This window comes from Amyelois transitella, chromosome 9 (assembly GCF_032362555.1).
Source record: "Amyelois transitella isolate CPQ chromosome 9, ilAmyTran1.1, whole genome shotgun sequence".
Classification (NCBI taxonomy): Eukaryota; Metazoa; Arthropoda; class Insecta; order Lepidoptera; family Pyralidae; genus Amyelois; species Amyelois transitella.
In genome coordinates, this window is record NC_083512.1 from 3,753,108 (window position 1) to 3,767,526 (window position 14,419).

Consider the following 14,419-nt stretch of genomic DNA (forward strand, 5'->3'; position numbering starts at 1 on the left):
ACAAAATACGTCACGTCACGCCATTATTTCAAATTTCATAGAGCCTCAGGTTCGCGTACAAAGGAGTAACTTTTTTCTGAGCTTATAGATGTAAAAAGTAACAAGATAAAAAATACTTTTTCATTTTGTCATTATTAAATTCTGCTGTTAATTGAAACAGTTATTTACCAAAAAAAACACCGCTCTTCACTAAAGAATAAATGAGTTTAAATCGATTCAAAATTTGAGAAATCTATAGTAATGATAAAGAAACATTTTTCATGGGCCTTGTTTTTGAGAATATTATTTATAAGGTACACGTTTAATCTCATTTTATTTTATATCATTGCATAACAACAAAGATGACTGCTGCACTGATTTCGTCAACGAAGCGAGTGTATATTATGTAAAGAGAAAGTTTTGGATTCACTTGTACTTAACCAGTTTATTTATTAGAAGATGACCCATAGCAATATTTTATTGCAAATGTAAATCGAGATTAATCAGAATTTTACATAGATTTACTTACATCATTCGTATTCAAAAATGCCAAAATATCCAAAGCTCTGTACTAACTGGTCAATTATGGAAAATATTTGACGTGGGAGTAGATACCACGACCTTTCGCAACTTATAAGACAAGATCACAAAGGTTGTTACTAACTCGGATTCATCCAAAGAACTTATTACTATTCTACGACTCTTAACTCTAACGCTACTGGTTGTGGAATTTTTATTTTTGAAGATTACCCTCTCACTCCTTCAAGTACTAAATCAAATAAATACCTAAATGTTATAGAAAGCAAAAACACACCGATTAAACTAGCGGAAATATAATGTTCACAATAAAATAAACTACTTATATTGTTTACATTTATTTTTATACAAACAGAAAAAAATCACAGCTTTTTGGATGTGGTTAGAGAGTAAGAACGTCCTCTGCACCATAGAGTCTGCCTTAACACGCCATTCTCTTCGACTTAGGGCGGCTCAACGCGACAAAGTCTTTCTCCTTCCCCCGCGAAAAACTATCGCTGTTTCGCTTTTTATTATGAAATGCAATAGATTTTCGCGCGACAAAAACGGCGTCGCGCGTTCAGTACTAGCTAGCTGGGCTGGAGTTAAATCTTTTTAAGTCCTCATATTTTTGGAAAGGAACCTGGAATCCGCTTGTGTCAATCAGATTTTTACACGAAGCATCTCCCGTCTGACCTTCGCAGCCTTTACGTGTGAACCTAGCCCATATTGGGGAATGTTTACACATCCAGTTGCCTGTATGCGCAGGTTTCCTACCGATGTTTTCGCCTATGTATCGCATATTCGCGTACGGTACTATATGAGACTACGCGACACAGTCATTCTAGTTTGACCAACAGCACAATTGACCATGGTAACAATCGTGGTAACATGAACAATAAGCTGGACCAAGGCGGCTTCATCACGCCCACGCGTGGAGATAAATTTCCTCACTGTGTTTCCTTTTTACACCGAACACCCAAGCACTTTATACGCAGTAGGCTCTCGCTTAAAAGGCGTATGGCGCAATTTGTGAACTTAGTGAATAATTATGACTAGTAAATAATATATAACTTTTTTTCTCTTCTAGAAAATACCCATCACATTTACACCCTACGCTCTGGCAATTCCGGTTTATGTCACTAGATGGCGCTGAAATAATTTAGTAATTTTGCACATTAGTTACTCTGGGTCTGGTTTCTCTTCAAAACGCATAAATCTTTCGCCTTTTACTAAAGATTTCCGTGGAGGGGAACACTCAAATGAGTCTTAAGTATTTTTGATAGCTTCGCTTCGGTGAGGCTGCATTTCATTTAAAAAATTACTTAGGTACTTGAAATCATGCCTTCCCGGCACCAATAGAAAAAAGAATACGACCACTCCATCTCTTACCACTGGATGTCGTAAAAGGCGACTAAGGGATGAGCTTATAAACTTGGGATTCTTCTTTAAGGCCACGGGCTAGCAACCTGTCTCTTTATATGAATCTCAATTCTATCAGTAAGCCAAACAGCTGAACGTGGCCTATCAGTATTTTCAAGACAATTGGCTCTGTCTATCGCGCAAGGGATATAAACGTGATTTTATGTAGGTATGTATGTAAAAATCGTAAACAAAACAAATCATGACGTGAAAAACGTACATTTATTATAACTATTATTCCAACATATATAATAAATGTTCAATTTACAATATAAAATAACAATAAAATTAATGGTAAAGCATCATGTTTACGGGTGTTCCTTACCTCAATATCAATAAAATTATAAGATGTCTTAATTATTTAAGACAAGATAGATCCCGCTTGTAACTTGCACCAGCCGGTCTACTAGACATGCGTATGTCTATGCGCGCCGCAGTCAATGAACCGCAGAGGTCAGGTGAAACTGTCTCGTACTCGCGACATCTGACTCACAATGGCCGGATACGGCTTCTGATGCTTTCGGGGACTCAATGAGATGTTTTTGTCGAGATGGGGAACGATAATTATCCATACTACATACATATTATGACGTTTTATCCCTTGCGGGGTAGACAGAGGCAACAGTCTCGGAAAAGACTGATAGGCCACATTGAGCTTTTTGGCTTAGTGATAGAATTGAGATTCAAATAGTGACAGGTTGCTAGCTCGTCGCTCAAAAGAAGAATCCCAAGTTTATAAGCTTTTATGACATCCATGGGAACTAGATGGAGTGTTCCTATTTTTATTTTTTGGTGCCGGCACAATTAGGTAATTATCCATACTAAAGGGTTAAAAATATTTGTTTATGAACATTAAGTTTTATATAAATATAACTTAAGTTTCATAAGTATTTATAAAATTATAACTTAACTTAAGTTTTATAAGTATTTATAAAACATGTCTTCATACACATTAAATTTAGAAATAAAGAGTTAGTTATAAGTTAAATTTCTGTAAATTTGTTTTGTCCACATTAGAGTAAACAACATTGAACAATAGTTTCAACTGTTGTCAACCAACAATGGTTACCTAAGTCAAAGTTATTAAAGATTATGGTATATTATGTCATAATACATTGTGCAAACAATATCAACTTTCACGCTATTGAATTCTAATTAACTTGCATCTAGTTTTGTTGTTATTTCAATTTACTGACAATGTAAAATTATACACTGTTATAAAGTAAGATTCTCCTATTTTCTCTGTCAATATGTATGTGCTATTCTCAGAAAGTTTTGGATGGATTATTTTCTTGATATGTTGGAAAAAGGGTTTTCTATGAAAGGTCTATAATTGCTACCAGAACGCAGCCGCGGTGGGTCGCCGGTGTTCTATATAAAATGACTGCATTTTTATTTTATACGTTTCGTTTGACCGCGGGTCTTTACTTTTATGGGAATACGGAATAGAACAACATATAATATAATTTAGGCTTTTCTAGACTCTCTGTTTTGTCTATCACGTACCGGATAAAAACGTGATATACGTTTGCATCATCATCGTTGTTTTCAAATTAGTTTCGTTCCTTTTGGAGTGCGCCCAGTAATAGTTAAGGCACAAAATATATTTTTATCAAACATAGTACCAATTCAATTTCATACACATTAAGTTTTTCACTCATGTAACCTACCCTAAGACGTTCAATGACTCTGGGAGAGGTTAGAGGCTGCGACAGTGCAGTCGACATCTCGCCCGCTATCTGTTCGGGATCTGTCCACTGCTATCTTACAGAGATGTGCGAGTGTGATTGATAATGTCTAGGTGTGACAATGAACTAACGTGTATTTTCAGTAACAAATAATGTGTAACAAGTAGTCAAGAAGTATAAGATAGTATTATATTAACGTACGTCTTGTTACTTGTTTTCTGATTGGGTTATCAAGTATTTTTTAGTCTGAATTGCGTTCTCACCATTTTGAAGTGAGCCCCGAAGTGCGTTTTTAATCTTCGTTTTGAGTATTTTAAGAAAGTATAACATTTCTGTGTCTAGTTACTTGCTTATTCACTGGGCCATTATCTCAATCCTCCTGGTGTAAGACCCGGTTGCTTCTATGTTGATAATAATGATGATATGTAAGTCAGGTTTTTACCCTAAGAAATTCCATATTTGAACGTAGGTTTTTCGTGAATAGGAGTACCGGCCGTAGGTACTCTATTAATCTTTATTGAAAATATAATGTGAGATTTTTAAAAGAAGATCCTCACAACTCCTTTCGTTCATGCGCATGATCCTGGATTACTCAAGACATATTTTAAACGAAACCACTGCCGCTTGACCTTCACAACGTGTTCAAGGGAACCTAAGCCATATTGGATCAGGGTTCATCAAGCATTCAAATTCAAAATTAAAAAAATTCAAATTCAATTTTTCAATTCAAATTTTTATTCATTATTATTGGATTCTTCATATCGCTTAATAATTGTCAAAACGTATGGTTTAACAACATTGGTTGACGTCAAATATCATCTCTATATAGATCTGAGTTAATCGGCGCACATACCAAGGCGGCCGCGACTGCGTCGATAAACGACTCGCTGTCCGCGCCTTCAGCTCCTCGTATGCGTGCATGTATGTCTGTACGTGCATATGCCTGTTTAATCTACTTAGAAATCTTCAAATGTTTTAAGGTCTTTGTTCTTGTATCTTGTTTAATTTCAAGAAATGTTTTGTCGCTATTTATATCATGGGTGCGACTTTGTATTATGTGTTGTTGATTTATTATACTTTCTTGCATGTCGTGTCTGTTTCTCTAATAACTACTAGTTTATCTGTTTACTTAATAATGTTAATAACTTTGTGATCATACTTTATTCCTCTAGATGCCTACCTAATCCACTGTACCAAATAATATATTGGACCAGTTTTTTGTTTGTTAAACATAGGTTTTATAAATTTACGCAAAAAGAGCGGCTTAATTGCGGGTAAATGTTCCTGAAATGAAGAAGAAAGTCGTTATAACTAGAAAACAATTAATTTTATCATAAAAATAATATTGCCTAAGTTTCTTTCATAAAACTAAATTGAGTTTCACATTACCATATTCAAAGTAATAACGAGAGTCAACTGGGCTATATTTAGACGTAGGACGAAGAACTTTCCTATAAGTATAGTTAGCGATTTAGCTGAACAAACCGGCCGATGCCTACCACGAGGTGACCGAGCCTCGTTGTGAAGTCCCATAGATCTATGCTGGATTTAGTTTTAGATAGTACATTTGAATGTATTTAATGACTAGTGTTTGACTTGTCTGTACATACCAAGGTAGAATTTATAAAATTGACTTAACTACAGATAAACAAAGCAAAAGAGGATTTTCCGCAAAATGTTTGAATTTTCCGCGAAAGTAACGCCTGGGAACATATCATGTGTTTAAGTGGTTCTGCTTGTCTTTTTAAGTATTGTAAAGAGCTGGATATTCCACATCTTTCTTTACTTGTAGTAGTTTTCAAACACATTATGAAAAGTCGGTAAATTTAAGCGATTTACATCGCTGTCAAATCTTGTCCAAAGTGATTAAATTTACTAGACTGGACTCACCAATGCGCAAAAAAGAGTAACAAAGATGTAACTACCACGCTACGTTAGCCATCAGAATTCAAGAAAAGTAAATAAATTATAGATGCTTTTGAATCTAAGCCAAAAGTGCAACGTTTTACTGAATTAAGATTGTTTTCGTGGCATTTCTACTAGATTCCAAAGTTAGCTAGGTTTGCGTCCCCGCGGAGAGTTTACGAGTGTGCTATCGAGCAGCGAAGATTCTGGATTCGAAACACTGGGTATTTCCTACTGGCTTAGCTGAGAATACTAGAATTAGGTACTTATAGTTAACTGCACTCTGGGATTGCAATACTGTTGGAAATTTCCTTTTTTAATAGGTTTGTTGAACCCGGTTAAGGCCCTTTGTCTTTTTATATGTAAAATATCTATCTATATTGTCGTTTCGTGGCGTGCAATAGAAGCTCTTGCCTGACGAGGGCCCATCTAAGACCACATTCTAGAATTGAGGTGCTTTCGCAATCACTTCTTGAAAAACACAAAGTTGAACCATAAAATAACACAACATTACGAGTGTAGTGTCCTTTCAAAGTATTTTCCCAAAAAAAGATCTATAGCTTTTACCCTTTTTCAATTTCAGCCTAACGCATATTTCAAATAGCTTAGCAACAATAGTTACTTTCATTTACAGACATAACTAATGGATATTTTATGAGCAACAATTACCTGATATCATAAAATTTATCTCAATCCACCTTTTTGCAGATTTCAGCAACCCACTCCTCAATGTTTCCCAAAGCGATTGATAGATGGCGCTAGGTGTAACGTAAGGTTAAAACCTTGAATTTATTCGGGGAAACTTTTGTTTGTAAACATATCGTGTGTACTGTAACATATTGTGTAATATTTTATTTGACGATTGGACGAACTTATAATAAATGGAGAAAGGAACATTTTTCAATGAAATGAAATGCAATCGCTGTTAAATTGTTCATTGATAAGTTTGGAAGTAAAAGGGGCAGGCTGCCAGGCGTTGCAAAAGAATATATGTGAGCCAATAGGGATGATGATGGTCTTAAAACAATATTAATTAGTAAATAACATGTTAAATACACGTAATTAAATACGTTATACATACATACATAAAATCACGCCTCTTTCCCGGAGGGGTAGGCAGAGACTACGTTACGTTAAACGTGAATTTTTAGTTTTAATTTTGACACCCTATATGTTTTATATCAATTCAAAGGTTTTAAATGGAAAAGTCCATTTAAAAAATTCAAAATTATTTTAAAATAACTATATCAGGAGTGAATAAACAAAAATATGGAATTATTTTATAAAGACATCATATCATAATCAAAAAATAATGTTCATGACGCAAACAAGAAACTCAAGTGTGACGTCACACGTAGCGTTTCGTAAGAGGCGTTTTGAACTCGCCCAAATAATGTGTTATGTTACCTCGTATATCTCAGGTAGTTTATTATTTGACCAATGTTTTAGTTTTTGTGAAACTAAATTAAAACCAAAACAAAAAAAATTGTCATCGTGCCTATTGACTTAAAACTGAGGATGCTGAGGACTGGACTGGAGAAAGAATTTTCGGAAAGCAGATGGGAAGTAGAGGGTGTAACCGGTACTACGCAAAAATGAAAGATACATAATAATATTACCATATAAGTGGTACCTATTTGATAGATATCTTGAAGTAAATAAATCTATATAATTACTGAATAATTTATCGATAAAAACGAAAGAGCTGTGACCCCCAGATTTATGAGACAATTATACAAAATAAAATTTATGACAACACAGTTTATATTAACATGATCGTCTGTTTATTGTTAACACCAATATCAAATTAATGGTTAATATTTGCACCGATTTGAATAATTTATTTATTGGTTTTGATACAGTGCTGATAAATAATTTACTAACGTTAATTGCAGATATTATTTACGATACTTAAGCCTTTTATGGTTGATTAATTGTTTCGTTGATGTCTTTAGTTGTTTAATGTATTGGTATTTTAATTGAAAAGGTAAGTATACAAATTGTATTTTCTTTGAGTTTAAATTGCTTCCGTGCTATCACATGTTTCTCTCTCTCGTAGAATAGTTAAAGTCCTAAAGGGAAAAGCTTACAAACATGGAATTTTCCTAACAGGCGTTGGGACAGCAACCTGTCATTATGTTTGAACCTCAATTTCCTCATAAACACCTAGATGAACGTAGCCTGCGATGAGGATTAAGTAAGTCAGTCAAGTGACCTTTGATGGCAATAAATATATATTGAATCAAACATTCAATTACCTGAATGTGCAATTTACTTACTTAATTTGCACAATTTACAAATAAATATAAATAGTCCAGAGCCAGAACGTCAGCTCGATCCAAGAGCACCAAGTCTCATAATCTGTCCAATTTAATTGTAACGTATATTCTTTAAACGATTTTCGCGGCAGTGCATTTTTTCCTACCATTCATTATAGTGATGCCTTCATCTGCCACTAATATCAATTTGGTGGGCGTCGATATAGTCAATAAGCATAATTTTATGATTCTATTAGTCTAGAGCAACGTCGTTTGTTAATTTATCGACAACAACCCGACTAGAACGTGCATTTTTATCAGAAGTGACAACTTATACATAATGCAAAACAATAATTTATAAACAACTTAGTTGTTTACAAATTGATTTTACGACGCTTAAATGTTGGTATGGCGTAATAAATTACAAAAGTATTTATGGTTTGTTATCTGATGATGTTGACAACAAATTTTATGTTGTGCGACGATAAGGTTTAAAAATGTACGTAGATTATTTATGATTAATTACAAAAAAAAAATTATTCCGAGCTTGTATTGCTTCCCCTTTTTTATTTTATTAAATAAAATAATAAATTAATTACGAGTACTTCTTAAGAACAATTTTCTGACTTTGTTTAGAGATACCTGTTATTTGTTTTTTTAAAAAAAAAACACCCATATTGAGCTATATATACAAATTAATATATTTATTAACCACTAATTTTGTTCTCTAATTACAATCTAACCATCTCAATATAAATCAGATAACTAATTAACAGCACATACCGTTTTGTTCAAAACGGCAGCGTTGTTAACAGAATAATAATTCATAACTTGACAGCACTTGAATAATTCGCGGCGGAGTTATCAGCACTTGCGCAGTACGATCGTCGTTTCGCGCGTGCCGACTTCGAAACACCCCTACTACGGTACCGTGCGAGAAACAAGTGGTAACGACATCGGTTAAGCCGAGTTACATTGACGTTTTTGATTTTCGAATTAATTTTTTTTAATGGCAGTTGTTATTCGAAATTTAATTTTGAAATGGATGGGTTCTTTTTAACATTTTAATACCGTAGCAACGTTATTTGAAGTTTAGTGAATATAATATTTTATATAAATTGTGAAAACGAAATTTTATTTCCCAGCTCTGTAAATTGATTACTAATGAAATATATAGTATTGTAAACTAAGTATTTTTATTACTATAGGAGCAGTCAATGTATACCGAACAGAATTCACTCACGCTGCAATATTTGACGTCAGCCACGACTAATTGCCCGATAAGTCGTCGATTCGCGTCTCGTTTTAATAAGGTACGCCGTGCAAATGTATGTGTGGATACCGATGGAATGCCACGGTCATTTTGGTCTGTGAGCGTCCTGTTTTCATGTGTGCGAGTGACGTCTGCCGCGCGCTCCTGTATCCACCATAACTTGAGCCCCGCCTCCTCTCCACACGACCCCCAACTCCGGCCTGAAATGTAGAAAACAGGTCCCATTTCGGGGGCCACCATCGACTGGCCAGGCTGCAGTAACCATGTGTACCTTGTTGCTACGTAAAGGCATCTGTGGTTTGTACTGAGCATGTGTGTAACCTCGTTTCGGACACACAGCGACGCGAGGCATTATGGTTATAAACACTGAGTAATTCGCAGAATATCATTATCCAAATGAATATCCACCTTCAAGAGTAGCGGTCAATATACGTCGTGATTTGATTGGCTGCTCGGATACGATTAAGCCAAATTTAAGTGTGTTATTATTAACTCTCAACTTCTTTTTGAGGTTCATTAGTCCGTGTTATGCGAAAATTAACATCGTAATAATCGGTTTGTGGCTGAAGATTGTTACTTACAATATCAAACAATTAGATGCATGAGTCAATACGCGATATCTTATGATGCACTGACGAGTAAGTGCAGAAGAATTCGCATCAAAATAACAAATGAGCGTTTTATTGTACTTATGTTTTACAGTTCGCACCGTATACGTAGGCTTTTCCCACGCTGAGTTGACTGTATGCCCCCCACACCCCCCACCACCCTCCGGCGGGCCGTGTTTGTAGTTCAGTACGGGTTTAGCATTCAAAGCGGTATCATGCTCCCCGACATTATACTTTCATATTTATTGCTAAAACGCTCCGTCCCACATAATATCTAGATGCACACTCGATGTTAACATCTACAAATGATACCAATTTATTTTGAGTCCTTTTTTGTTTGAAAACAAAAGAAGTTAGCACATTCGCAAATATAGTATTCCCAAGTGCCTTGTAGTTCCCGGCACTAAAAAATAAAATCTCTACCTCATGAATGTCGTAATGGGCGACTAAGGGATAAGATAATAAACTTGGGATTCATCTTGTAGGCTATGCGCTAGCCAACTGTCACAATTTGAATCTCAATTTCATTAGGTATATAAAACCATACAACTAAATGTGGCCTTTCGGTATTTTCAAGACTATTGGCTTACTCTATCCCGCAAGGGAAATAGACACAATAAGAATGTATATTATGTATGTATAGTCAAGTTCATTTAATGATTATGTTGCGAAATGAATAAGGTAAAGGTGTATATTAACACTCATACATACTCTCAGACCATTGAATGGATGTCGCCGAAAGACAGGTTACAGCGTTATGATGATTTTTGAGGAAAGATTTATAGAAATTTTCCTAAGAAATAAAACACCAGGAAAGAGCTTCTTGTACCTTTTTTAAAAGCAGCTTGTATTTTTCCTTTACTTAACTTTTAATAATTATCTTTGATAAGACAAACATATGTAACGTCTACATTCCTTGCGGAGAAGACAGAGCCAATAGTCCTTTATATACCAATGGACCACGTTCAGCTATATGGCTTAATGATAGAATTGATAATATCTATTTACATTTATATAATACATTTATATTTAAAGTAACTACGATTGCGAACAAACCTCCAATTTGTTTTAACAGCAAGATTGGCCTAGGTCCAAATGGTGAAACAAACGAATATCTGAATCAGCATCACACGCTCTTCGATCTACAAATAAATAAGCCAATTCATCAATATAAAAATAAAAATTAGGTATTTGTTTCGACGTAGGGGAACGACTCTGTTCGTCTCGTACGTTATTTTCGTCGCCACTTTAGGCCGTAGTTCCAGTGCTGTGAATGATATTATGGCGACATCTTTTCGGCACAATATCAAAAAAGGCTTATTTGTGAGAGTAAAGTTGTAGCAATAATGTATTCGATAACTCACCTTCACATAATAAATAATATAACTAAAAACTCAACGTTAACGAAGTTAAGGCATAAGCTGGCTGAGGCTGATAACATCAGCCTGGCAGAAGATATCCGAAACTTCGCTCGAGTTTGGCGATTTTTATAAGCCGAATCTCAATTTGAAATAAAGGTACTTAAAATGATTGCATAATATAATTCTAATCAAACCAAATGTTCAAAATGTTGACATTGACATACTTGAGAAGTGTTAATACAATTTTAAATTAACAACAATCTCTAAAGTTTCATTGTAACAAAACAGCGAAGTAAGATACAACTCCGCTCTTTTTCAATTACACCGGTCAATGGGCTATAAATACTTATATAAGTGACATCTATATCGACATGGCCGTGAAACTTGTGGACGAGCTCGCCTACACTTCCATAAAAGGCGAAGCTAAGTGCGTGCGCAGCAATGGATGAATGCCTTTATTTTCGTCGCCACCTTACGCTTACGCGTCGACAATTATTCGGGAATTTCGAAAGATCACCCTGGAGCGTCGGTCATTGCCTCCTCTGACTCACTCTTTTGTTTTTACTTGCTTAGTATAAGGATAAAATGCAAACTAATGTTCCTACTCGGTATCCGTCTAATCGCAGTCACGACTCTCCAGAAAATCTCTAGTTCTCAGGATTTGTCTAATGAATTTCCCGAATACATTGTCTAGCTTCATTTATGGACATTAAAATCTCATATGTGATGGTTTGATTTAAAAAAATGAAGTTGTTTGTAAATACTAGGCGCTAAATTTAAAATCGGCTGAATCACGCAAAAAAAATTCAATGGCAAGTTTATTTAACTGTTTGACGCGGAATCAATTGAACAACTCATGCGCACGTAACATCCACAGCGTATGGCACGGGAGTAATTTGGACCTGCTAATTATAGGTGCTATTGCGGTTATAATAAGATCCTCCCGACTTCCACGAAACGAGGCCGCGCTTTATTAATATTTATCCGATACACGGCGAATTAGGGTTGTCATTGCTATTATACGAAGTAATATTAGGAATTGTTTTATTATCAGTACGTTTAGTATCAGATTTCCACAGATTCCAATTGTAGAACTCGCACTTTTCCTTGTAATGCCAAAATATATTATATTCAATATATAATATATATATGTCAATGCTTTCTTTTGTATTTAAAGTATTATCCTAAACCGCTTCTATGTTAGTTTCTTCTTGTGTATTCACATTAACACCTCTGTTTTTAAATTCAGGACTGATCTACTATTCAAGATTTTTTCTTCACTTTGCCTTATTGGCACTCTGAATTTGATACTTCTCGCATTTCTTATTTTGAGATCTTAAAATAGGTTTTCCAATAGTTTTATTTGTATTTAATATCAAACTGGCCAGACCTTTGACCATGTCAGTGTTAACCCTACATCACACGCTCAGTCCCAAGCTAACTGACGCAGTCAAAGAAAACACCGGCCAGAAATAAAGTCGTAAAGTACTGGAACGGTTTCAATCGATGTTCGCGGTGTATATCGAGTTATAAATGCGCAGAAGTATCGGCGAAGTACCGATTGAAGTAAACGCTCGCTTTTTATTGGCTAAGACCGATAACAGCGTATCAATTTTTTTATGAGCCATGTTCATGGATGCTTTGTGGTTTTATGATGAAAGAATTTGTATAATTTGGGGATATTTATGAGTAAGTACTGCTTTTTATATATTTCTAACTCTCACGGTATACTTTTTGCTTGTTCTAGTTGACACATGCCACTATAAATGGAAGTAAAGATTCTTTTTTTAGTCTTATTATTTCCGTCTTTTCCTGTTTCTAAATAAACCGACTTCAATTCTTAAGATTCTATCTATCCAAATTCTCAATGCATTTCCATGAACACGAAAATGTAAATCAGGTAATTATATCGCTTTAAATTTTTCATTTACAGAAAACTTACACAAATTAAGTAGTTGTCTTTTCCAACTAGTGACAAGGATATTGTTTTCAGTTTAATCTGATTCGGGTAATCGTCCTACGTACCCAGTTGCTCGGGCATGTCAAATTTTGCATCGTCATTTGAGGAAAATAATCTCTAAATTCAATGAATTCGCTTCACATGATATTGATCACCGAATTATATCAAAATTCATTGTTTCAAAATAAACACTAATTCAAATTAAAAAGCTACGTTTTACATGACATAACTTTTATTGAATTAATTAAACAGGTATCTTATTAGCGAAAAATAAATCAATGAATATAGCTGAACTTGCTTTTTCATTCTTTTCGAGACTGTTGGCTCTGTCTACCCCACAAGGAACATAGGCGTGACTATATGTATTGTATGTAAAGTACGTATATATATCAATGAATATAATCAAGTTACAAAAACATATCATTAAGAATCGCTTCGAAGTTTTGTCTTAAAAATATTGTTTACCTGAACGTATATGAAACTACTCGAGATTAAACATATATTATTTCTACAGTAGTAATTTACTTGGAACGGGATTGAGAGAACATTGCCTGTCTGGTGGAAAACTTGAGTGCATTCATGTTTGACACGTGCTGCTACAGATGGCGCTTTCTTATCATCTGTTTCTTTTTAATCTGTGAAAATTTTTAAATGTTATCCACATTTTAACCTATATTTGAGAAATGTTTATAAATATTAGATTGGTTCTAATAGTATTTTTTTTTATTACATCGTATTTTTTTATTCATGTTTCATCATCATCAATTTTCTGAATCTTCTCCTCTTAAAGCAGAATTATATCATACTTCTTTCTATTAAGTCTTAGCATAACGCGAATTAGTCACACTGTGCTATAGGTATACACCGGCTCAGTTATAGATACTTATATCTAAATCGCATTTAAATTTGAATATAAATAGGGCGATTCTTATTCTTTATAAAATGCACATTTTTTAATCATCAATTATTAGTTACATGCCTGTGGCTTCCAAAACATTTGAAATATGCTATTTATGGGCACGCATACGCCAAATTCTAATTCGACTTCCAGACATGCCTTTGGGGAAAGTACTTAATTCAAAAATATATTTAAACTTTCCCACGCTAAATCAAATTGCCAAATAGATCAATTAATATTAACATATAGTGTAAATTCGTCTGATAGCCTGTGGCTTCTTAAGAAGCTGAACAATGCACGCATATGGCACGGCACGCATGCGCCGAATTCTGTTTTGAATGACAGACGTGCCTGTCGGGAAAGTGAGATTCTTTGTAAATCGCGGCTAAGGTTAAATCAGGAATCACGCAAGATGCAATGTTTATATTTGGTTATTCGCTAAAGTTCTACTCTTTTGCTTCATCCACATTCATCAATCTTTTAATGCATTATCGGCGTTTTGGTATATATCCTATCCGATATGCTGAAATCGTACAAAATTGAAATATACC

General features: G+C 34.7%; 1 non-coding gene across 1 annotated transcript; it reads left to right on the forward strand.

Annotated features, from left to right (window-relative positions):
• The first annotated feature begins 1,683 nt into the window (after positions 1–1,683).
• On the forward strand, positions 1,684–1,799 carry LOC132902113 (U5 spliceosomal RNA). The gene has a single exon (XR_009657007.1). It is a non-coding gene; the product is annotated as a U5 spliceosomal RNA (small nuclear RNA).
• The last annotated feature ends 12,620 nt before the right edge of the window (positions 1,800–14,419 follow it).